This window comes from Tamandua tetradactyla, chromosome 14 (assembly GCF_023851605.1).
Source record: "Tamandua tetradactyla isolate mTamTet1 chromosome 14, mTamTet1.pri, whole genome shotgun sequence".
Lineage (NCBI taxonomy): Eukaryota > Metazoa > Chordata > Mammalia > Pilosa > Myrmecophagidae > Tamandua > Tamandua tetradactyla.
In genome coordinates this window covers 28,660,392-28,686,647 of record NC_135340.1, presented here as the reverse complement: position 1 = coordinate 28,686,647, position 26,256 = coordinate 28,660,392, and the positions used below count along the sequence as shown (strand labels likewise).

At 36.6% G+C, this 26,256-nt stretch overlaps 1 pseudogene; it reads right to left on the bottom strand.

Annotated features, from left to right (window-relative positions):
- Nucleotides 1-11,385: 11,385 nt before the first annotated feature.
- LOC143654860 (F-actin-capping protein subunit alpha-1 pseudogene) lies at nucleotides 11,386-12,619 on the bottom strand (annotated as a pseudogene).
- Nucleotides 12,620-26,256: the final 13,637 nt, after the last annotated feature.

The following is a 26,256-nucleotide window of genomic DNA, read 5'->3' as shown; positions in this document are numbered from 1 at the left end:
AAACTCAAACTCATTTAACAGTAACTCCCTATTCTTTCCTCGTGCTGCCCTGGTTAACCACTATTCTGCTTTCTCTTCTATGAATTTACTTAGTCTAAGTATTTCATATAAGAGAAATCATACAATGCTTGTCCCTCTATGTCTGGCTCATTCCACTCAATGAAGTTTCGATTTTCATGTTGTAGCATGTACCAGAACTTCCCACTTGTTTTTACAGATGAATGCTGTATTATACCATATTGTGTTTATTCATTCAGCATTGATGAAGACATGGGTTATTTCCACCTTTTGGCTACTGTGAATAATACTCAATGAATATTAGTGTACAAACACCTGTCAATTTACCTGCTTTCAATTCTTTGGGTATACACCTAGGAATGGAATTGCTAGGTCATATGGTAATTCTATATTTAACTGTATGGAATTGCCATATGTTTTAACTGGAGGAATTACCAAACTGTTTCCCATAGTGGCTGCACTCTTTTACATTCTTATCAATAACATATGTGGGATCCAATTTCTCTAATGGCTAATGGTATTGAGCAGTTTTTCATCTGTTTATTAGTCATTTGATTATGTTCTTTGGAGAACTGTCTATTCAAATCTTTGGACCATTTTTAAATTGAGTCATTTGTCTTCTTGTTTAAGTTGTAGGAGTTCTTTTTATATTCTAGATATAAAATATTATATATATATAAATATTATATTAATATTATATATCTTATTGGACATATAAGTTTTGAAATATTGTCTCCCAATTTGTAGGTTATTTTTTCACTTCTGTAATAATGTCTTTTGGCCCAGAAAAAATTATATTTTGAAGTTTCTTTGACTTGTGAGCATTTTCCTCAGATGGTTCTTAAACATACAAGTAGGGGATGCCATTTATTGGTTCCCCAGACCCAACATTTGCCAATATTGCTATTTCTTCCCCCAAATAATTTCAAGCTTATTCTAATGCTTCCATAGTTATATATATTAATAATATTAATAGTAATAATTCTAACATCTGCAGCAACTCTGATCCCCTTCTGACAGAAGATGCTCAAAGAAATGTAAAAAAAAAATGGAAAAAAGCAGAGAATTGAATATTTTATTTCTGTGACATTTGGGAACTTGATTTCCCTGTAAACTCAATTTCTTTTCAACCCTGACTATTAGTGCTAACTAGGTGAAGTGACCAGGAGATACACTCAAGTTCAGAAAGCCATGGTTTCTTTGGTGAACGTTTCTGGACAGTTTCAACTTCTACCTCCTCTTGCATACCAAACAAAAGAGAATTTGGGTAAGGTTAAATTCTAATCTAAATTGTTAGACCCTAGAATATAATTTTATTCTTTGATCTACTTCATCAGAGTCATCAACATGGCCAGAATATACGGAAAATTAATAAATTCATAAAGACGAATGATTTGCTTGCTTCAAATACCCTGATTTGTTTTATGGCTAAAAGGCAATAACCAAATCATCTAAAACTACTTAGACAGGGAAACTTGCCACTCCTTAGATGCAAAATTGTAACACAAATGTTAATCGACCTCTTTAAAACAAGTCTGTGGCAGAAAAGAAAATTCTCTACTCCTACTGTGTAAACTAGCATTTCATCAACTGACAACTCCTTTTATATCCTTGTTTTGCTCTTCCTCATTCAGCTTTACATCATCCCACATGCTCATTTCCCTAAGCAGAACACGTGGCCCAATCTTAGGTTTTATAGGTTATGCTGAAAGCAAACCAGGTAAAAATTAAAAAAAAAAAAAAAATCAGATATTAAATTCTAATCAGCTGCAAAATCCAGAGCCAGAAATTTTGGTCATGTCGTTTGGCTGGTTTCAGTTACCATTACCCCTAAGGTGGTCACTGTTTTCCAATTTGGCCTGAAAGAGAAAACAAGTGCAGAGGGGGTGGCAGGATTCCACAAGGAAAGCAGCTTCCTACTCTACAAGGGGAGGGCAGAGAGAGAAAAGCTCCGTTTTGCTCCCCTTTTTGCATGAGTAGCCACACTGTTCCACAGATTTGGTTCGAAAGATAGCTCGTGCTTTTTTGATCTGTTGCTTTCCCCAATCCTTCAGGATTTATTTTTGAAATAATCAACCCTAATTAAAATTACTGCTTTGCTGTCATCGTGGCCCTTTGACGCCCTAGAAAGACACGTAGATTAGGAAAAGGACTGGGAAACAAAGCAAACATGGGGCTCTGCAGCTCTTCATATGTGAATGAATGAGCAGGAAGAAAGGGTAATGCTACTGAAGAAGCCTAGAATCTGATGACAGGTGTTAGGACCTGCGGCAAGACTTGAGACTGTGGGAGATTATGTGCCTGGAACGAGGGTGGATGCCGGTCTCAGAAGATCCAGCCAGCAGTCCTGACCTACGTGCTCCACGGGAGTGACGGTGTTATTACTTGCGGTGTAGTGTGTCAGCCTCCATGCTTAGTGAGCCCGAGATGCTGATGGGTACACGCTTCGTGGGAACCTTGTGGTGCTTAGGTGGGTGGTTTCATTTCTCTGCTGCTCTTTAGAGAGTCTGTTTCTAAGCTATAGCATATTTATTATGAATATTAAATGATAAAACTAGCTATGTTTGGGTAAAGAGTCATGCCCACTGAAGACTGAAAGGTTTAGGAGGCGAAAGGGTGAGAAAGAAAGAACACAGACAATGAAATTTAAAGTGTGGGGGGGGGAGTATTTCTGCACTCCCGGGCTGAGCTCACCAAACCCAACATGGAGGGAGGTGAGTCAGCGCCTGGGGTGATGGCCTGGGCAGTTTTTCAGCAAGGGGGCATCAGGTGACGTCCGGAAGGGGCGGTTCTCCGGAAGTCAGGTATCCGGAAGGGGCGGTTCCAGAAGTCATGTTGGGAGGGGCAACACAGCCTCTGCAGCTCCAGTTGCAGTGCACTTCCGGGTTTCCCTGACCTAACAAAGGTCGAACATCCCTGGAGAACTTAATGCTTTACATCTTAATTCTGTCATCTACTAGGCTTCTTTTACTCCATCACCATAAAACCGCAGGGTGAAGAAATATTTCTGTTAATTTAAATAGTAATATTTTCAAAGAGATTTTCTTTCTTTTTTTTTTTTTTTTTTATTGGCATGGGCAGGCTGCGGAAATCGAACTCAGGTTTCCAGCATGACAGGCAAGAATTATGCCACTGAGCCACTGTTGCAATACCATTACCTGCAATTTCAAAACATTTAGGATTGTTCTAGCTATAGGTAGGATGACAGGCACAGAGCATATTGCAACGTACAATTTTTTGGAAGCACCAAATTTCATTTTAAACAATAATCTTGGCATTTTACTTCCCAACCAAAACTTTGAGCTTCCTTACCCTAATGTCTCAAAAGAACAATCACTTCAGAACATTGTCATCCAACTTTATAAGCAGCACAGAAACAGAAGATGCAGCAGGTGGGTGTCCAGGAAAGCCAGAGGAGCTACTTCTTTATATACTTGGATTTCAAATTACTGAAAAGAATTGATAACTCCTTTATTTTTTAAGTTCCACAAATTTTAGCTTTTCAGTTTCACAAATTTTAGTTTTTCAGTCTTGAACTTACCACGTATAGGACAGTTTCATGGTCCTTTCTCCAGGGCAAAGCAAAGATGATTCCTGTATATCTTTTCCAAAGTCTCCTGGGTCTCAGGACATTACTGTCCAAGTAGCTACTCGATACAAATATGAGATATGTTTCCACAAGAACAAGCAGCAGATTTTAGGTAACTAAAGCAATGCTTTTCAAAGGGAGCACTCTACCATGATGCTAGTCTATTTACTAAATAGATGACCTTTTCCATGATCACCCAATAGAGCTTTTATCTTCTCAAACACCTCCATTTCTCATTACAATCTGATTTAGATTTGCATAACTGAAAGACCTATGCAAAGTTATCCCTCAATATGTAGAAATAGTGGACATCAAAATTGCATTCAAGTCCTAACCTCTACAGAAACAGAAAAACTGCTTGTAATTTTGACATGACCTTTCCTCAGTTTCCATTGCTCTCATCAAGTTTTTAGAGCTTGACAAGTGCCCACCATCTTCAAACTCAAGATACTACATACTTTCCATGCTCCTTTCAGTAGTCTTTGCAGGAAACTAGTTGAAAGATGGAACTCCAAAGTGGAGGTGATGACAGTGGAATCACTTTCATGTCTTGTTTTGGGAATTGCTGTCTTTTCCCAATGTGGTCAGCAATTGAGCTTTCTAGAAGATAATCAATTTAATGTTAGTTACATAATAATAGTAAGAACTTACATAACGGCATGTGCCAAGCACTTTTCCGAGTGCTCCGTGTATATTAAATCTGTCTTAAAAATGACCCTATGCAACACACAAACACACGTGCACATACCGTACACACACATCTTCAGAGATTCTACTGATTTTATAAACTAGAGAGATTAAATAACTTGCTCAGATCATACTGAGTCTAAATATGGCAAATAGTAACAATTTGGTTCCAGAGCCGATCTCTTACCACTCCTCTGCATTGCCTCAAGAGAACTGGATAGCATACTGCTTTTCATGAATTCCCAATTTAAAAAGTGGCCAAGTTGACAGGCATTTCAGCCACCATTCCGCTTCATGTATTTCCTTTACGTAGTTTCACAGTCCCTTTAGCACATATACAGCACAGCCATTGTAAGAGGAGCAAAAATATTGCCTATGTCTTCTATGTTGTTATGATTATTATTAGTTATCTTCAAATGAGCAATAATAATAGCTACCTATGTTTTGGAGCTTTCTGTGACCTCAGCACCAAGCTAACTACTTAAGATGAAAGGTATCATTTAACTTTGAAAAGCCCATGCAATAAGTGCTATTATTATTGCTTATTTTGAGTAATAGGAGACCAAAGTTCTGAGAGATGAAATAACTTCCTGAGGATCACATGCCTGTTGAGTTTGAGAATGAGAACTTGAACCAGGTAATTTGATCACAGATTCTATGCTTTTGACCATTATGCTATATTACCTCCTGGATATAATTATTATTCCAGGAAGATGGAATTTAATTTGAGTCATCACTGTATAATGAGGCCAGTCGAATTATTTTACAAAATGAAATTCACTTTCTCTTGTGCATGAGAGAGATGGTCTCAGATTTTTCACTTATGACGTATTTTTACACCATTTAAAACATTGTGTCTAAAATTAAGAAGCTGGTTTTATGGAGAAAAGAAAGATACCTTGATTCAGGCTATTTGAAGTATGAGAACTCTGTTATTAGTTGTTTTGGTTTCCTAAAACTGCTGGAATGCAGTATATCAGAAATGGGCTGGCTTTCATCAAAGGGATTTATTAAGTTACAAGCTGCCTTTCTAAAGCCATGAAAATGCCCAAATTAAGGCACCAAGAAGAGGAGATGTTTTCAGAGGAAAGGCCTCTGGCATCTGGGGTACCTTTGTCACATGAAAGTCACATGATGACATTTGCTGGTCCTTTTCTCCAAAATGTCTCTGTGGGTCTTTTCTTTCTCTCTCAGCTTTTCTCTGCTGAGCATTCTCCAAAATTTTCTCTCTAGCAAGCGGATTAAGACCTACCTTGAATGGACAGGGGTCACATCTCCATGGAAACAACCTTATCACAGGTCCCACCCAACAATACGTCTGCCCCCACAAGATAGGATTAAAAGTGCATGAGCTTTTCTGGGGTACGTAGCCAATTCAAACCAGCACATTAGTTTTTCCATTTTTTTATTCATCTCATGAACCTGAGATTGTATTAATTACCTCCTTGGCAGAAAGCCCCAATTTACATGCATGCAGGCAGTCTGGTATGAAAACTGTTGTTCTTTGTTGTATAATTACTTTGACCTGGGATTCAATAAATAGAAACATGTTTATAAGATTGTGATGCTAATTTACATGAAACTGGAAAAATTCCAATGTTAAAAAATTAACAAAGGAAGTATGATATCCAGAACAGTTGGAGGAGTCCAAATAATATCAGTTCTGCTATTACGCTTGAGATACCTTTGTTTTCTTAAGGTATTCTTACCTGAAGAATTCAGACTTTTAATTTACAACTATACTACAGTCTGCAGGTATGTAACATAGGAAATAGAGCTGTGCTGAAGAAAACGCTGTGTCCAGTGGCATAATAACCCAGTGTAGTAAGAAGAGCATCAGCTTCAGAAGCAAGACATTTGGGTGACATTTACAGAAAGCAAGCATATCAAAATCTTACAGTTATTTTCGTCATAACAGGATTGCTGTGCTTGTCTAAATTGGCTGCAAGAAGGCAGTGAGAACAAATCAACGCTTTCAAAGAACGACTACTTCCAAATGGTTTACTGACACATGCATTCTATGCACCTGATGCTGCTTTCCTGGGATACGTAAGGTCAGAGCAATGACTCATTACAACATATTTTAGTCACCCAGCTACTCAAATGGCTGTGAGATGAGGCCTGTGCTCTTTCTTCTTCCTAACTAGCTTGGATTTCAAACTGGTAGATACCTACCGACCTACTTACCTACCTTACTACCTACTTATCAACCTATAGACATACATAAAACATTTGGACTAGATCTTTAAAAATGTATCATGTAAGTCTGAAACACCACTCAGGAGAGTGTGAATGGTTACAACCACTTTGGAAATCTATTTGACAATATTGGCTAAAAGTGGATATTTGCATACCCTGCAACCCAGAAATTCTCAAAAATGTGCATTTTCACAAAAACACATATATAAGAATTTTAGAGCAGGGCAATTTTTAGTAGCCAAATACTGAAAACCACCAAATGACCTTCAATAGTTGAACAAATATAAACTGTGGCATATTCGTATAACGGAAAACTACATAGCAATAATAATGAATAAACTACTACTACACAGCGACATAGACGAATCATAGAATGTAAAGTTGAGTAAAAGAAGCCAGACACAAAAATGTGCATGCTCTATGATTCAATTTCTATAAAGTTCAAAAACAGGCAAGACTAGCCTGTGCTTTTAGAAGTCAGAATAGTGGTTATCTATGGTGGAAAGTAGTAACTGGACCAGGTCGTGAGAGAGCTTCTTGGGTTTAGTGATGTTCTATTATTTCCTGAGCTGCTTGGGTGTTGCATAAGTGTTCTCACCTTGTTGGAAAATTTATTGAGATGCTCACTTAAAATGTACACACTTTTTTGCATATATATATATATATCATACTTTACGAAAAGCTTACATTAAAATAATTCTGTTTATTTCTGTATTTATATTTATAAAGGAATTTATGTATTCTGTGTCAGATTACCTCAGAGCGTAGGTTATCAACCTGAGCACAAATGAAATTTGGAGAGCCAGATAATTCTTTTAAGGTGGTCTGTCCTATGCACTGCAGAATGTTTAACAACCCCCTGGCTACTACCCTGTAGATGCCAATAGAATCCCTCACCTCAAGTTATGACAACCAAAAATGGATCCAGAATTTGCCAGATATCTCCTGGGAGGTAAAAATGCCCCCAGTTGAAAAGCACTGCCTTAAAGTAACTTGCACAAAAGAGCCACATTTTACCAACTTTAGTGATCAATTATGCCATCCATATCAACTTCTAAACCCGTACTTAAATATCAAAAATAATTTTAATAACAGTCAAATTGGAATCAATCTGGAAATTAAGAAGCAAAATCATCCACATCCCCCAAACAGAATTGTCCATGTTGGATATTGTGCGCATGGGATTGGAACATAAGATTGTAAAAATCGCCTCAAAATTCCTCTCTCTGAGAAGACTGGGAAGTAATGGGAAGTAATCTGCTGCATTTGGACCTAGCTAAAATCCCATAATTTGAAAAGCTGGGTACTGGAGCGGAAGGGAGGCAATTGATCAGAGAAGGAACACTCCTAGGATTCCCTCAGTCACCGAAGTGTGCAAGGAGGCATAGAGGTAAAGGGACCACATCCAGTCAAAAAAGTTATGGCAGGGATTTTTCCTAAGGCAGTAGTAGAGCAGCCCTTACATGACAAACAGCCAGAAATGAAAAACGGGTCCCTATCTTTCCAACTTCAACAAGGCAATAATGCAAGAATATGGTTTCATTTCTCCTCTGGGACCCAAATCTCTCAACTCCCTCAGTAGACTACTCCATCACTGATTAACTCTTTAATCTAAGATCTCAGAGAGCAACAGTATTGTTCAACAGAAATACAATGCAAACTACATATATGATTTTATATTTTCTAGTTGCCACATAAAGAAAAGTACAAAAAAACAAATGAAATTAATTTTTGCAATTTTATTGAACACAACAAACCCGAAATATCATTTCAATTGTAATTAATAAAGAAAATTAGTGAGGTTTTTTTTTCATACTGTCTTTCAAATCTCATGGGTAATTTACAGTAACATCACATCTCACTTCAAACTAGCCCCATTTCAATTGCTCATAGCCATATTTGTCTGGTAGTCACCCACCAGGCAGCGAAGTTTAGAATATACAGAAACATTGTGGACAGCAAAGGCATCTGGGCATACCTATCCTTTTGTGTTGTTGCAGGCATACATATGCCAGGCGTAAACAGTTTCTCATAAGAAAAGAATCAATAAAGAGAAAGCAAAGTCAATGTGAACTCTTCCCATTGATGTTTTTAGTTCTAAACCTTTCCTAATTCCCATTATAATTTCTTCTTTGATCCATGAATTACTTAAATGGCTGTTTACGTTTTCTAGCCTGCTCAAGCAAATGCCATGAAGTGGGTCAAGTTAAACAACGGGAATTTATTTGCTTATGATTTTGAAGTGAAAAGAAAGTGCAAATCAAGATGTCATCAGGTGATGCTTTCTTTCTGAAGACTGGCATTCTGGGGCTGACTACCGAAGGTCTTTGTCCCTTCGCTAGGCAAATGACTGCCTCTCCTGGTCTCTTTCTTTTCTTCTGTTCCCATTGAATTTCTGCTTCTTATTTCTGTGACTGTTTTTTTCTCACAGCCTCATCAAACAGTTCTACTTACAATGGGTTCATACCCACATGAATGGATTAGATGTAAGAACATGTATTTTCTGGGGTGCGTAGCTCCAGCCAAACACAATAAAGTTGATAAGAACTTTGGTCATTGATTGCCTTCATTTCTAAACTTATAGCCTGTGTTTAATTGTTCAGATCTTCTCAAGTCTTCTGCCCCGTTTCTTGCCCAGGACATGTGGTACAACTTTTAAGATTGCCCTTCTATGTGCAATTATTTCACCTCCAAGACATTTCCTTTCCTCTGTTCTTTCTCTGGGTGTCCTGGACTATTCTGTTTGTTTTTGTGTGAATTTTCCTCCCAACAATTATGATTTTCCCAACCGTTCTCTCATACTTTATGTCCCCTTTACCATTACAATTCTCAGTCTAGGGGCCTGTCCTGCCTTACAGCAGTTCTACTTTCCTTTTTATCCCATGGGGCTTTTCTGCCTCCCTTAACTTCCGCATAAGGGTAGCCAACTCCAAGAGTCAGAATGGGTTAGTGTTCAAAAACACTTATTTTGTTTTGTTTTGTTTTGTTTAGGCTCTCCAACAATTAGGGATCAGGTTGGGTGCATGCTTCCTTACCTACAGTTCAGCTGTGGGTTTCTTTTGTTTCTGAGGACTCTTTTGTATGCATGTACTCACCAACCGGCTGGGCTGTGCCTTAAATCTATGTGGTCTTGGGTGCCAGTGCCTGGGCTGAAGGGGTGTGGGGTTCTAACTTACTTCGGTGTATGGTTCTGTGGTCTGCTACCAAGGCAGTGTGTGCCTGGGCTGGAGTGCTGCTGCTGTGTGACCTTAAGTCACATGCAACCAAGTGAGGGGCAGGGGCCTGGACTGGCACACCTGAGACACAAATCTCCTGCCTTGTTTTTTGGTGTTTTTAATGTTTTGTTCAAGTCAGCATTTGTGGATTTCTTCTCCAGTCTCTGTCACCCTCCAGAGTTCCAAGTAAGTGGGATTTGATCTATATTTAGTTGTTTCTGAGAGGACTTTTCTGGGGATGTCTTATGTTGCCATCTTGATGACATCACCCCTTCCCCCTTACAGTTTTTTAAAGATCAATTTTGGAAAACTTGTAGACACGTTCTCTTGGAATACTGCCTTGCAATGATTCTTTCTATTCTCTTGTGATGAAATTCCTCTAAATATATGTCATGCTACATTTTATCCTCAAGGGTCATTCAACCTCTCTTTTCATTCTCCTATTCTCTTGCTGCTTCATTTTGGTAAATTTAATCAATTGTCAAGTGCACATATTCATTATTTAGCTATGACTAATTAGTTGTTTAACATATTCATTTGTTTTTTTTTTTTTAGATCAAAACAGGTATATTTCTATTGGATTACCTGATACAGAGGATAGTGTGGTATGGACGGATAGTATGAATGACAAATAATACAAATATATTTTATTTGAAATAAAAATGCTTACACAGCTCAACAGGTCACTTGGAAACACTCTTGCTTGACTGTATTACTGAGCAAAAACAAAGCTGAAGCACAATCACCCTTCTTTTTGACATATATTTGGAGATAAGTAGGAAGACACTACTTGGTTTTTAAAAAACTGACCTTCCTTTAAGGCCTGGTCATAAAAAGTGTAAACAATGTAAATGAATCCATCATTAACAGCTGTCATATCATATCTATGTCACCTGTGTACTCTGAGATTAAACACACATACCTGCCAATATACCTGGGAAGGGTTGCTATATCACAGTTAGGTATGAATTCTTGGCAGGCACAACTAGAGAAGAGTAATTAGGAAAAAGTTTTACATCCTATTTGAATAAATCACTAGTATTCCCTTAAATAACAGGTTACAATAGAAAGATACCGACTGAAAGTTACCCTTCTCACTTTGGTTCATTTTTACTCTTTATTTGTGATTTACATATTTGTTTAATTCAATTGCTTATAGTACAATGCTGCCACAAAAGCATTAAAGCACAAGATACTTATTATTCCTTCAACATCTGTGTTTTCAAGTTTTGTATTTACTCTACTACATCCACAGTATGTCAGCAGTTTTTGAATGTTTGAAAAAAAAACAAAACAAAATGGGTAAAACTCTTCTAAAAATGCAGATTTATATAACTATAATGGTACTAAATGGGAAGGAGATAATTAACGAAGGAAGGGGAAAAAAGCAAACACGTTCATGTGCAGGGATTGTGGTTCAAGTCTTCGGATTTAAAAACAACTTCCCAGAGAAGCTGGCTATAATGGAATTTCCAGAAAACTTCCTTTGCCCCCCCCCCCCCAAAGAACCCGAAAGCCCTAATCCAAAATTTTTGAAAACTACAGTTATGAGATGCCCTAAATGATGATCAAAGCAGTTGGAAGGAGAAGGATGAATGTGTCTTCTATTTAGCTAGGATAGCCTCTTTGGCTGTTGGTGGATCAGTAAAAACCAATGAAGTACCAGAAGGATCTGAAGGAAAGTACTGAACACATTACCTGTCTATATTGGTAACAGGACTTCCTGGCTAGGAAAATTTTCTAAATGGTAAAATGACTCCTGGATAGAGCTCTCTCTCCAACATTAAATGTAGCCAAAAAAAAAAAAAAAAAAAAAAAAGTACAAACAGAAATAGTGGAACAGAAACTTACAAGGCAAAGAACACAAAAAAGTCAAGACAATGCTAGAGGTTCAACAGTATTCCATGAGGCTAGAAAACCGGTTAACTTTAAAAGCCCTAGCAAAATATCACTCTTGTTTATAAACCACCTATTTATCATATGACCACACGTTGAATAAATCCTTTCCCCCTGACATGGTGAAGAATCCCACATTCAGCCTTTTAAGCATTCTGCATTTCTTTGCCAATCTTGTAGCTGAGTATCTTGTTCCAGTCAATTTTGGTGCGGGTAACTGGAAGCTGCCGGCGCAGTGCCTTGAATGTGGTATCTGACATTGTTTGATAGTTTTCACTAATTGCTGTCTGATACTCATTTTCTGCATGCTCTATGATTTTAATAAACTCCTTGGCAGTTTGGACTTCATTCGAAACCGATATTGAATCCTGTACATCTTTATGACTAACCAACTGAACATTGCCATCTTCATAATAGTGAACCTGAATCTTATGCACTCCAACCACCTGGGCTGTAGGTGGTGTGACGGTGAACTTCCACTCTGACCTCCAACGACCATTCCAGAAGTTTTTAGGCTGAAACTGGTGGCTTTCAATACATGCAATAACAGTCTGATGCCCATCTATAATTTTAGCGTAAACAGTACAGAAACCGTTGGAATAATGGTCTTTCACATAGGCCTTTAACGCACTGTCACAGGATTCTCTCCAAGACTTCAGACCTCCATCCAGTTCCTCTGGTTGGGGGTCACTTGCTTCTTTCCGTAAGTGATCAAACTTAAAGGAAATTTTGCTTCTTGGATCTAAAAATCTGCTATTACCCAGGTCACCATGTTCTGTAATTAAGACCTGATCGTCATAGGCTTCTATCTTCACAGGTGTGAACTGATCCATGTTATATTGGGCAAAGGCATGTGCTGCCCCTTCCCTGAGAAGATTGTCATTATTAAGTAGTAGCCGGACATCATTAAGCACTTCATTAAATTCTCCAGGGGGTGCATGAGTGATGAATTTAGCAGCTATGCGTACCTTCTCCTCCTCCGACACCCGATCCTCGAAGTCGGCCATCTTGGGCTCCTCTGCTCATTTGGTTTTTAATTTCAATTATTGAAATTTTCATTTTTCAATTCAGGTTGTTCTTTGTTTCACCATTTCTAGCTCATTCCATTACATATATACATTTTCATTTCATTAGATTTTAGTTCTGACTTTAATATCTTTCATCATAGTTAATACACTGATTTTATTTTCTCTTCAAGACTATTGTTCTATTATTTCAATTTCTTTGAGATATAATCATTCCATTATTATCTATTTCCTAAGGAAAGATTGATAATTTTTTCAATTCTTTTGTACTTTTTATTGTGACATAATCTTTACCTAGGTTGAATTTTTCATTGGAAACCTATGTTGCCGGGTCTGCAATGAGTATCCATTAAGAATGGTTATATGTCCTTACTCCTACCAAATTTCAATAGAATCATAAGCTAAGGCTCTATTTTATTTTAGTATTTTTGTTTCTATTTCTTGGACTATGTGTGCATCATAAATCCAGGCCTGACACCCATGTTTGATTTCTGATCTCTTAGTGGGATTTCCAATTCCTTTCGCCTTAGATCAGTTAAAGGAAAGCCTTCCTCTTCTCCCTGCTCCCCTGGGTAGATTTTGTCTAAGCCATTCAAGAGTCACAACTTTCTGTAGGGTTCTCACTATTAAATATACTAAATACACACTGTGAAAGAGTCCAATGTTTTATCTCTTTTCCACAAGTGAAATGAAACCAAAGCTACTGGCTTTCTAACCATCAGCTGATAACTCCCACTCAGCCTCTCCACCCAGAATAATCTCAGCTTCAATACATGCATGCAATTCTGGTTTTCAGTTTCACATGGAAAAATCTTCAACTGGAAACTTTTCTTTCCCTTCTGAAAGTTTAATAATGCATAAAGAAATGTTGTTGTTTGCAAATTGTATCTAATAATTCTAGTTACCCAGTTATTTTGGTCTGTCATCTTGTTAGAATCTTAAATCCCCTTTTAATGCTTTTCTACTTCAACATTCTCAGGAGTTAAGATATATTCCTATCCAAAATAGTGATCGACTGTGCAGCAAATTGTTTCCATGCACAGCACCATATATTTATGAAGTGCCCCTAGATGGTGCCTTCCAAACTTTAATGGGCTCATGATTCACATAGAGGCTTTATTAAAATGCAGATTTTGATTCAGTAGGTGAATCATGGGATGCAGCGAACTCTTGGCTCACACTTTGAAGATCAAGGCCAAGGAAATTCTCTCTCTACAGAGGTATCTTCCCCCAATGCTGTCCTGTTCAGAGTTGCTGTTTAAAGTAAATACTTGCAATTTCATTTGGTGTCCATGACCTGTTTAGGCCACAAACGTTCTACCTTATTTCTTTAATAACACCAAATAATCCTTTCCTGAAGTTTTTGATGTGGTTTTCTAGTTATTTCAGATTTTAAAAGTATCACTTCTCACAGCAACATTGACTATTTTACTTATCTGTCCTGTGCCTCAGTTTCCAAAATTCTTTGGGTAAATTAAATTCCTAAATTGCGGAAATACTGTCTCCACTTTCTGCATACCCAATATTGCCTACTCAGGGCAAGGTATATAAAAGACACTCAAGACACAATTGTAGATTTCCAAAAATGAGATACTGTGTGTGATACAGAAACAAACCCATTGCCCTTGGCTTTGTTCTGAAATTTAAAAAAAAGAGAGAGAGAGAGAATTGCTAGTGATTGTGGGTAGAAAGATGGGGAGTAGGGAGCTCCACAACTCACTCCTTCCTCCAAATCAGCTAGGAAGCAGATGGGAACTGCCTGAAACAACTGTTCTGGGACTCTGGAGGCCAGAAGAACACATCCAGCATCCAGCGAATAGTGGGAAGAAGAGGCAAATGAACTGCAGTAATGAACTGTGAGTAGCTCTCTCTTTGTTCTGATTGCCACCACCCATTCACCACTGTCCTGGCAGGCTGCCTTGGGATCCAGTCCCTAGCTAGCTGCTGCTGTCAGAAAGGAATATAAAACTCCTCATTCCCAAGAACAAGGAGGCATGACTGAGCACTGATCACAGCTTTTGATTAGTGAATTCAGATCACTGAGTCCTAGCTCTGAGCTACTGCTTCAACTTGCCCAAGACAAAAGCTGTGGGAGCCACTGTTTCAACCTTGCTCCCCACAGGAGCAGAAGCTGTGGAGGTTTGAAGATACAGTGCCTCCTTAGGGCTGCAGGGAACAGTTTGCTTAAGGGTGCCAGCTATTGGGCAAACCAGGAAAGCACAGCTTTGGGGAGCTGACAAAAAAGCTTTTGGTGTTTTTTCTGACCCTCACTCCAGAGCACTTTGGAGCTGGTCTTCATTCCATTTGTGAGTCCCTAGCCCTGTTTTGTCTTGGAAATGTTGACTTGGGAAAATCCTCTGGGTGATTGCACTCCCAGAATCTGCCTCCAGGCAAAAGCATCTAGAGGCAATAAAAGGAGTGTAGACAATTTTTTTGAGACAAAAAGAAAACAAATAGAACAAAAGATTCCCATAGAATGAGCAGAGGAAAGTAAGCTTTCTCAATTGCACAAATAGTGCAATTTTGAAAATTGTATCACATATACAGGACAAGAATCAAATGAAGAGGAGCTGAAAACTTCTGATCAATTAAACTTTGACAATTCTAAAGGTAGATCTAGGATGAGTTAAACCAGGTGTCAAAGAAGACTATTAATGTAAAGCCAAGCAACAAGAAAGCTTTAGGTGACAGAGAAACTGATTTTAAGAGTAAACTTATCTAGATAATCAGATGCCTACACATCAGCAAAAATTACAAGCCATACTAAGAAGTAGGAAGATATAGACCTGTTCAAAAGACAAATTTAAACTTCAGAGGAGACACAGAATTTGGAACCAATCAAAGATGTTCAAAAATATCTCCTAAATCAGTTCAAGGAGATGAAGGAAAATATGACAAAAGAGATGAAAGATATGAAGAAAACACCATGTGAGCATAAAGAAGAATTTGAAAGCATAAAAAGAAACATAACAGAAATTATTGGAATGAAAGGCAAAATAGAAGAGGTTAAAAATACAATAGAGGCATACAGCAGCAGATTTGAACAGGCAGAAAAACTCATAGAGAAAAGAATGAAAAATATTGAACTGGATCCCAGGGATTTGAATGACAGCAGAAAGTGTGCAAACATATGTGTCATAAATGTGCCAGAAAGAAGAGAGAAGGGAAAAGGGAAAGAGAGATTATTTGGGGAAATAATGGCTCAAAATTTACCAATTCATATGAAAGACACAAATATACCTGCCCAAAAAGCTCAACAGACTCCAGACCCAATAAATCTGAATAGACCTACTTTTGAGATCTGTACCAAACAGAACCTCAAAAACCAAAATTAAAGAGAGAATTGTGAAAGAAAAAGAGAAAAGCAAAGGGAACTCCAATAAAACTACGTGCTGATTTCTTATCATAAGCCATGGAGGTAAGAAAGAAGTGGTATGATATAGTTAAGGTACTGAAAGAGAAATACTTTTATCCAATAATTCCTTATGTGGCACAATTATCCTCTAAAAATGAGAGCTTGAAATATTCACAGATAAACAGAAACTGAGAGAATCTGTCAACAGGAGAGTGTGCGACAACTCCCTAAAGGGAGTTCTACAGACTGAAAAGAAAAGACAAGAGAGAGTCTTGGAGGAGAATGTAGAAATGATGATCACCAGTAAGGGTAACTAAAAGGGTAAGAAAGAGAGACAGAAATAAAGATATGACACATAAAAAATAAAGAATGAAATGGTTGAAACGAGTATCACCTTTACAATAATAACATTGAAGTTAATGGATTGAACTCTCCAATCAAAAGACATAGATTGGCAGAATATATAAAAAGTATGAGCCAGTGTATGCTGTCTACAGGCAACTCACCTTAGACCCAAGAATAAAAATAGGTTGAGGGCAGGCAATGGTGGCTCGGTGGCAGAGTTTTTGCTGCCATGCCAGAGATCCGGGTTCAATTCACAGAGCTTGTCCATTCCGAAAAAAGTAAAAAAATAGGTTGAAAGTGAGAGGTTGTAAAAAAAGATATTCCATGAAACAAGAACCAAAAAAAGAGCTAGGGTAGCTATATTAATATCAGACAAAATAGAAGGACACTATATATTAAGAAAAAGGGCAATCCACCAAGAATAAATAACAATCATAAATATTTATGCACCTAACTATGGTGCATCAAAATACTTGAGGAAAACACTGGCAAAACTGGAGGGACAAATAAACGTCTCTAAAATGCTAGAGACCGCAACACTCCACTCTGTCAATGGCTAGAACATCTAGACTGAGGATCAATAAGGAAGCAGAGAACTTAAATACTATGAAATGAACTAGACCTTGCAGACATATGTAGGACAATGCATCCCCAAAATAGCAGTAATACATTCTTTTCAAGAGCTCATGGAACACTCTCTAGGATAGACCAAATGTTTGGTCACAAAACAAGCCTCAATAAATTTAAAAACATTGAAATTGTGCAGAGCATGTTCTCTGACCTTAATGGAATGAAGCTGGAAATCAATAACTGTCAGAGAACTGGAAAATTCACAAATATATGGAAGTTAAACAACACACTCTTAAACAGTCAATGTGTTAAAGAAGAAATTGCAGGAGAAATTAGTAAATATCTTATGACAAATGAAAACAAGAACACAACATACCAAAACATATGGGATGCAGTGAAGGCAGTGATGAAAAGATTTATAGCCCTAAATGGCTACATTAAAAAAAAGAAAGATCTAAAATCAAAGACCTAACTGCACCCCTGGAGGAACCAGGAAAACAAACAAACAAGCAAACTAATCCCAAAGTAAGCAGAAGGAAATAAATAGCAAAGATTAGAGCATAAATAAATGAAATTGAGAATTTAAAAAAACAATAGAGAGAACTAACAAAACCAAAAGTTGGTTGTTAGAGAAGATCGATAAAATCAACAAACACTTTGACTGAAAAAGAGAAAAGATGCAAACAAATAAAATCAGAAATAGAAGTGGGGACATTACTACTGACCCCACAGAGAAAAAAAATGATCATAAGAGAATACTCTGAACAACTGTATGCCAATGTTTTAGACTACATAGATGAAATGAACAAATTCCTAGATACACAGGAACAACCTACACTCTCTAGAAATAATAGAAGACTTCAACAGACCAATTACAAGTAAAGAGATTGAATTAGCCTTCAAAAACCTCTGAACAAAGAAAAGTTCAGGGCCTAACTTATTCTATGAGGCCAATTTTACCCTAATAATAAAGCCACATAAAGATACTAAAGGAAAAGAAAATTGCAAACCAATATTTCTAATGGATATAGATGCAAAACTCCTCAATAAAATACCTGCAAATCATTTACAACAACTCATTAGAAGAAGCATACATCATGATTGAGTGGATTTTATCCCAAGTATGCTAGGCTGATTCAACAAAAGAAAATCTGTTAACATAATATATCACATTAACAAATCAAAGGGGAAAACACATGATCATCTTGATTGATGCAGAAAAAGGCATTTGACAAAGTCAAGCATCCTTTCTTCATAACACCTACAGGAATAAGAATAGAAGGGAATTTCCTCAATATGATAAAAGGCATATATGACCCACAGCTAAGATCATACTCAATGGTGAAAGACTGAAAGTTCTCCTTCTAAGATTTGGAACAAGAAAAGGATGCCCATTGTCCTCACTGTTATTCGACATTGTGCTAGAAGTTTTAGCTAGACAGTTAGGTAAGAAAAAGAAATAAAAGACATCTGAATTGGAAAGGAAGAAGTAAAACTTTCACTATTTGAAGATGATATGATCCTATACATAGAAAGTCCCAAAAAATCTGTGGCAAAATTGCTAGACCTAATAAACAAGTTCAGTAAAGTGGCAGGATACAAGATCACATGCAAAAATCAGCAATGCTTCTACTGTATTTTTAAATTCTCAATTTCATTTATTTATGCTCTAATCTTTACTATTTATTTCCTTCTGCTTACTTTGGGATTAGTTAGTTAGTTTGTTTGTTTGTTTTCCTGGTTCCTCCAGGGGTGCAGTTAGGTCTTTGATTTCAGATCTTTCTTCTTTTTAATGTAGTCATTTAGGGCTATAAAACTTTTCATTTATAGCTTTCAATACTAGTAATGAGCAATCTGAATAGGAAATCAAGAGAAGAAATTCATTTATGATGAAAACTAAAGTATCAAATATCTAAGAATAAATTTAACAAAGGGTGCAAAAAGCTTGTACATAGAAAACTATAAAACATTGCTAAAAGAAATCAAAGAAGATAAAAATAAATTGAAAGAAATTCTGTTTTCATGGATTAGAAAACTAAAAATCATTAAGATATCAATTCTACCCAAATTGATTTACAGTAAATTCAATCCCAATAAAAATTCCAACAGTTTATTTTGCAGAAATGGAAAAGCTAATTATACAATATATTTATTTGGAAGGGTAAAGAGATTCAAATAGCAAAAAATACCTTGAAAAAGAAGAAGGAAGTTGAAGTACTCACACTTTCCCAACTTTTAAGCATATGTCAAAGCTATAATGGTCAAAAAGCATGTTACGGGCATAAAGATAGATATATTGACCAATGGATTTGAATTGAGAATTCAGAAATAGACCCTCTTATCTATTACCAGTTGGTACTTGACCATGCTGCCAACCCCATTAAACTCAGAAAAAGTAGTCTTTCAACAAATGGTGCTGGGAGAACTTGATATCCATATGTAAAAGAATGAAAGAAGACCCCTATCTCACACCTTATATATGGTTAACTTAAAATGCACCCAAGACCTAAATATAAGAAACAGGAACCCAAAATTCCTAGGAGAAAATGTAGGGAAGCATCTTCAATATCTTGCGGTAAGCAGTGGTTTCTTAGACTTTATACTTAAGGACACACAATGAAAGAGAAATAGAAAATAGGTCATTCTCAAAATAAAAACTTTTATGCTTCAAAGGACTTTGTTAAGAAAGACAAGAGGCAACCTACTCAGTGGGAGAAAATATTTGGAAACCAAATTTCCAATGAGATTTTAATACCCAGAATATATAAAGAAATCCTACAACTCAACAATGAAAAGATAAACAACCCAATTTAAAAAAGGAAAAATACTGTAAAGACATTCTTCCAGAGGAAATACAAATGACTACAAAGCACATGAAAAGATGTTCAATGTCACTAGCTATTAGGGAAATGCAAATCAAGTCCACGATGTAATACCATTTCACATGTACTAGAATGGGTACTAGTAGAAAAAAACAACAACAACAGAAAACAAGTTTTGGAGAGTATGTGGAGAAATAAGAACACTCATTCATGGTTGGTGGCAATGTAAGATGGTGCAGTCACTTTGTATAACAGTTTGGCAATTCCTCAGGAAGCTTAAGAATAGAATTGCGATGATATCCATCATTCCTGGTACTAGACAAATGCCCAGAAGAACTGAAAGCAAGGACTTGAACAGACATTTACCTGCCAATGTTCATAGTGGTACTATTCACAATTGTCAAAAGATGGAAGTTACCCAAGTGTCCATCAACCAAAGAACGACTAAATAAATATATATATACGTATAATGGAATATTATTCAGCTGTAAAAATGAATGATGTCCTGATGGATACCACAACGTGGATAAACCTTGAGGACATTATTTTGAGTTAAATAAGACAGAGACACAAAAGGACAAATATTGCATGATTTCACTGTTAGGAACTAATTATAATAATCAGGCTCATAGAGTTGGAATATATACATAGGTTTAACAAGCGGTAGACTGATATTTGAGAATGGAGATATGATCCTTAACTTATACAGACTTTCTATTTAGGCTGATGGCAAATGTTTGGAAATGGGTGGTGGTTATGGTAGCACATTATTGTAAATGCTATCAATAGCACTGAACTATTTAGGTGAATGTGGTTAAGAGAGAAAACTAAGATGTATATATTACTAGAATAAAAACGAAAAGATACATCATAAGACTGTACAGCATAATGAACCCTATTGTAGATAATAGACTATATTTAATACTACAAGTATTAGAATGTTCTTTCATGGGCTATATAACAAATGTATCATACTAATACAAGGTGATAACAACAGAATGGTATATTGGGGAAAAAAGTATATCTAATGTAAATAATGATGATAGATAGGACAATTGTAATAATCTTTCACCAATTATAACAAATGTAACTGCTAATAAAAATAGCATAATTATTTTTAAAAAGTGTTAACATTAATAGTAGCAAATATTTCACACCAATGTAAGGTGTTGGTGGTGGGTTGACGTATGGGAATTTTGAGTTTTATGCATGATTGTTTTGTAAACTGGCAGGTTCCCTAATTTAAAAAAAGTTAAGAAAAAGCAAGACTTTCTTGCTACCAGAAGATGATTGCCTGTCCAGTACCAGTGTTAGGTACTTGAAAAATGAAGCAATAAGGAGAGGAGTAACTATGGGGAGTGAGTCTGCCCTCCTCAAAAATTGTCTGTCTTAAATCCCTCAAGATGAGCATCATTTCCTTAAGGTGAGCATAATTAATTGCTTCCTCAGTTGTGATGCAGTGTCTGACTCTACTGGCTTCATTCATCTCCAGTCTCACTGGGGAGGAGACCTCAGAGGGGATCTTAATGAAACCCTCTTTGTTGTTTTATATACTCTCAGGTACTTCGCTGACTTTCACCACCAGAATGCAAAAAGGAAGAAAGAGGTTTAATACACTTGGCTGAATCTTGGCACTGAAGAATGACTTTTTGTGCCCATCCCCATAGCAGAGCTCTAGCATTTGCATTTGAATAGTCTCTTTCTCTTACTCTTTCATCACTGAGCTCAACTTATAGTGATCAGATTTTTTTAAGTGTATGTATGTATATGTATGTGTGCATGTGTATGTGTGCTTGTGTAGAAAAAGAGAAGAGGGATTTAAAGAAATTAAAACATCTCTCTCTCATTCCCTTCCACCATTCATTTCAATTTTGACCCCTCTGTATTTATGAGAATGGATCTTAGATGACCACCATCTCCCCCACCACCAACACTAACACCACACACACACACACACACACACACACACACACACACACTTTCTGTAGAAATGGCCACTTAATTTAAGTTGCATTTAGAACAATTTAGGACCCCTTGCTACAGAACCAAGGGTGAAGAATAATAAGTAACAAAAGAAAAGTTGGAATTAGGTTCTCAAATTATCAGGAACCCTAGTTTGATAGACACTTAGTAGGAGGTCTGAGTCATCTAGGATAAACCCAGCATCTACCCACACTGTGCTTCCCATAACAGTACCAGTGACATTCTAAAGCAAATAGAATAAATAAAATAGGCTCTGCTTCCCAAGGAGGCAGTCTAAGAAGATGTCACTCACCACAGCGATAGGCCAGGCTATACTGAAAATGCATTTCAGTGATGCAGAATATACTTAAAGGTGTTCAGTCTTTAAACTATCCAGGAGTATGGTGTAATGTAGAGTTGGTTATATTCTCTTACTCAAGTCAGTATTTCAGCTCTTTTTCTCACTGACACCCACTCCTCTTCTGGCTCTATCAAGTAACTACAATTGTTTGCTCAAAAAAGAGACAAAAAAGCAGAAGAAACATCAATCACTGCACCACTATACAAATAGAAGTGCCCCAGTTGAAAACAACAAAGAATATTTGTTCCTTTAACCTAAGAATCAGCCTGCAAACCTTCTATAACTTTATTTTCAGAAACAGTCTATACTGCATGCCTGGGGACAAGAAAAAACTGGAACATTGGCATATTGATGATTCCAAAATCCCATTTTGTTTGATAGTTCCTACCAAAGCCTTTAAAAGAAGAAAAGCAAGGTAATTTATGAAATGTGATTTCCTCTCCCATCCCACCATATGGTGAGAGATATAGGGAGAGTAGAAATTCCTAGAGGTGGACAGCACCAAGAACGAGAGATCTGAACGCACAGAAAGCACAAATAGCTGCCACATTTTCAAGAACAGACTAAAATTCTTTGTGCAGTAAAGTCTGAGGTCCTGGAATCTTTCAGCCCATAAGGGAACACATTTAGCAGAAAGATCCATAGAGACAACTGCATTGGACTGTATGCTCCATGGGGGCGGGGGATGGGGTTTCTATTTTCCTTTACCCTCACCACCTAGCATTGTTTCTGTCACATGATAAGCACCCAATATATACTCAAAAGTTTTGCAAATGGAAAGAAGGGAGGAAAACTAGAAGATATTAAGACATATTAGCAACAAATGTTGCTTCTTATTGATGGGGGAGGCATGGTGACCTCTGTTTTTAATTTTACAAAGCTACTGTCATTTATTGGACATTATGGTGCACTCTTGACTGATCCTTTATCACCATATGCCCCAGTCACCCATTGAGGTCTGAATTGGCAGTTACTCAGTGTGCCCCAAGTATAACTTCGTGACCACAAGAGCCAGTGTTTTCTGTAATTACGCTCCTGGGTTGTGAAATCTGTTCCCTGTTGAGATTAAGAGAGGAGCATCTGTTGCAAAAATTAGGTTAAAGTAAAGGAGATACATGCATTTGCTGACATCTTTAATATTTACTATTATTTTCTTTATTCACTGCATCACTACATGATAAAGTGGTAAACATTATAATAACTACCAACACATATAATCTTATCAAATGTCAGATTTGGTAGTCTGTCTGACTCGAAACTCTTTGATAATTATATTTTAACTATATATAAATATATGTTGTATGTGTAAGAATGTATACTAATGTGCATTTTAAATTAGAAAACACTGTAAACTTGAACAATTACTGATATTCTTGGAACTGTATTTTATAGCAATATATGAGCAATTATATAGTAACAGCAATCCATATTCCAGGCACTATGGTATCTGCTTTACATACTTTGCCTTAATACATACAAGTGAGACCCCATTTTCCAGAGGAGTTTATTGGTTTGTATGGCATCCTTTCTGGTATCTCCTGGTAAATGGCAAGCTCATAAATTAAACCCAGGCTGACTGCAAAAGCTTAGATATGTAATAGAGTTTGTTCACATAACATTGAAATCCTAGAACTGCTTTATTAGGAATATGAGTTGAATATTGGAAAATTGAGACATATTTTGTCAAGCATATTTTAGACTTGGGGTCTCATCTCAGATCCCTTCCCCTCCTCCTCCATCTCCAAACCTACAGTCTGTAATCATCACCATATATGTAGTCACAATACTACATGCACACACACACACATACATGCAGAGGCAAGTACAATGAATCCCCGACACTGACAGGGTATAACCCTCTAACAGGAACACAGCATAGAGGCACTGGGAAAAGATTACTGGGAGTATCATTTTAACTAATGATGGCTATTAGGTAATACTGTTTGTCCCTTCCTTTTTTTATTAGAAAAGTTGTGGGTTTACAGAACAATCATGCACAAAATACAGGCTTCCCATAGACCATCCCACCACCAACACTTTGTATTACTGTAGAACATTTGTTAAAATTGATATTAGCACATTTTTGCAATTGTACTGTTAATTAAGGTCTGTGATTTAAGTTACGGTTCACTGTTTGTGTGGCGTAGTTCCATGGATTTTTAAAAAATGTATTCTGTTACTATTTGTACAATCTAACATTTCCCCTTTTAATCATGTTCAGATATATATATTTCAGTGCTATTAATTTTGTTCACAATATTATGCCACCATCACCCCACCCATTGTCTAAACACTTCTATCATTCCAAATAGGAATGCTGTACATTTTAAATCATAAATTTCCATTCTTTATTCCCACCCTATCCTCTGATAAACTGCATTCTACATTCTGACTCTATGAGTTATATATAGCTTATACTGTGGTTTCAAATCAGTGAGATCATAGCATTTGTCCTTCTGTGCCTGGCTTATTTCACTCAGCATGTTGTCTTCAAGGTTCATCCATGTTGTCGTATGTATCAAGATTCCATTCCTTTTTATGGCTGTATAATATTCTATTGTATATATATGTGTGTGTGTATAACATACTTTCTCCATTTATTGATTGATACACTTGAATTGCTTCCATATTTTGGCAATTGTGAATAACGTTGCTATGAGCATTAGTGTGCAAATACCTACTATAGTACCTGCTTTCAATTCTTAGAGATACATACTTAGTAATGGGATTGCCAGCCCAGATCATGCACTTAGCATTCTGATGAACTGACAAACTGTCTTAAGCAATGTCTGTGCCATTTTACACTGCCACCAGAAATGAATGAGTTTTCTTCTTTCTCTGCATTCTCTGCAACAATTGTTATTTTTTGTTTTTTGTTTGTTGTTTTAATAGCAGCCATTCCAGTAGATATGAAATGGTATCTCATTGTGGCTTTGATTTCCATTTCTCTTATGGCTATTGATGTTGAGCATCTTTTCCTTTTTTTTCTGGCTATACATAGATAGATAGATGGATGGATAGATAAATAGATAGATAGATAGATAGATAGATAGATAGATAGATAGATAGATAGATAGATAGATAGATAGATATCTTCTTTGGAGAGAGCTCTTCAGTGTTTTGCCCATTTAAAAATTGGGTTGTTTGTCTTTTTGTTGTTAGTTGATGGATTTCTTTATATATTCTGGGTGTTAAAACCATATGGTATATTCAGTTTCCAAATATTTACTCCTATTCTGTAAGTTGTCTTTTTTACTTTCCAGATGAAGTCATTTAGGGAACAAAAGTTTTTAATCTTGATGAAGTCCCATTTATCGATTTTTTTTCTTGTTGCCTGTGTTTTCGTGTGAAGCCTAAGAAAACCATGCCTTTCACAAGGTCCTGAAACTGCTTCCCTAACTTTTCTTCTAAGAGTTTTACAATTTGGGTTCTTATGTTTAGGGTTTTTTTATCCATTTTGAGTTCATCTTTCATAAGATGTGAGATTAGGGTCCAACTTAATTCTGTTGCATATAGATATCCAGTTTCCCCAACACCATATGTGGAAGAGGCTATTTTCACCCCACATTGAGTGGACTTGGCACCATTATTAAAAATAATTTTTTTTCTGAACTCCCAATTAGATTTCCTTGGTTTAAATGTCTGCCCTTGAGCCAGTACCATGCTATTTTGATTGCTGTGAGTTTGTAATAATAACACTGGAGAGTGTGAGTCCTTTAAGTTCATTATTCTTTTTCAAGATGGTTTTAGCTAGGTAGGGTCTCTTACCCTTCCACACAAATATTATGATTGATTTTTTATTTCCGCAAAGAAAACTGTTAAAATTTTTATTTATATTGTGTTGAATCTGTAAATTCCTTTGGGTAGAAATGACATTGTAACAATATTTAATATTCCAATCTATTGACGCAGAAAGTACTTATCAGGGCTTCTTTAATTTTGTTTAGCAATGTTATATAGATTTCTGTGTACATGACCTTTACATTCTGGGTTAAATGTATTCCTAGATATTTGGTTATTTTAGTTGCCATTGTAAGTGGACTTCTTTTTCATTTTCTCTTTAGATTGTAGTTAGCTGGTGTATAGAAATATTACTAAATTTTAGTGTTGATCTTGAACCCTGCCACTCTGCTAAATTTGTTATTAGTTCTAGGATCTTTGCTGCAGACTTTTCAGAATTTTCTATAGGTAGGCTCAGATCATCTGAAATTA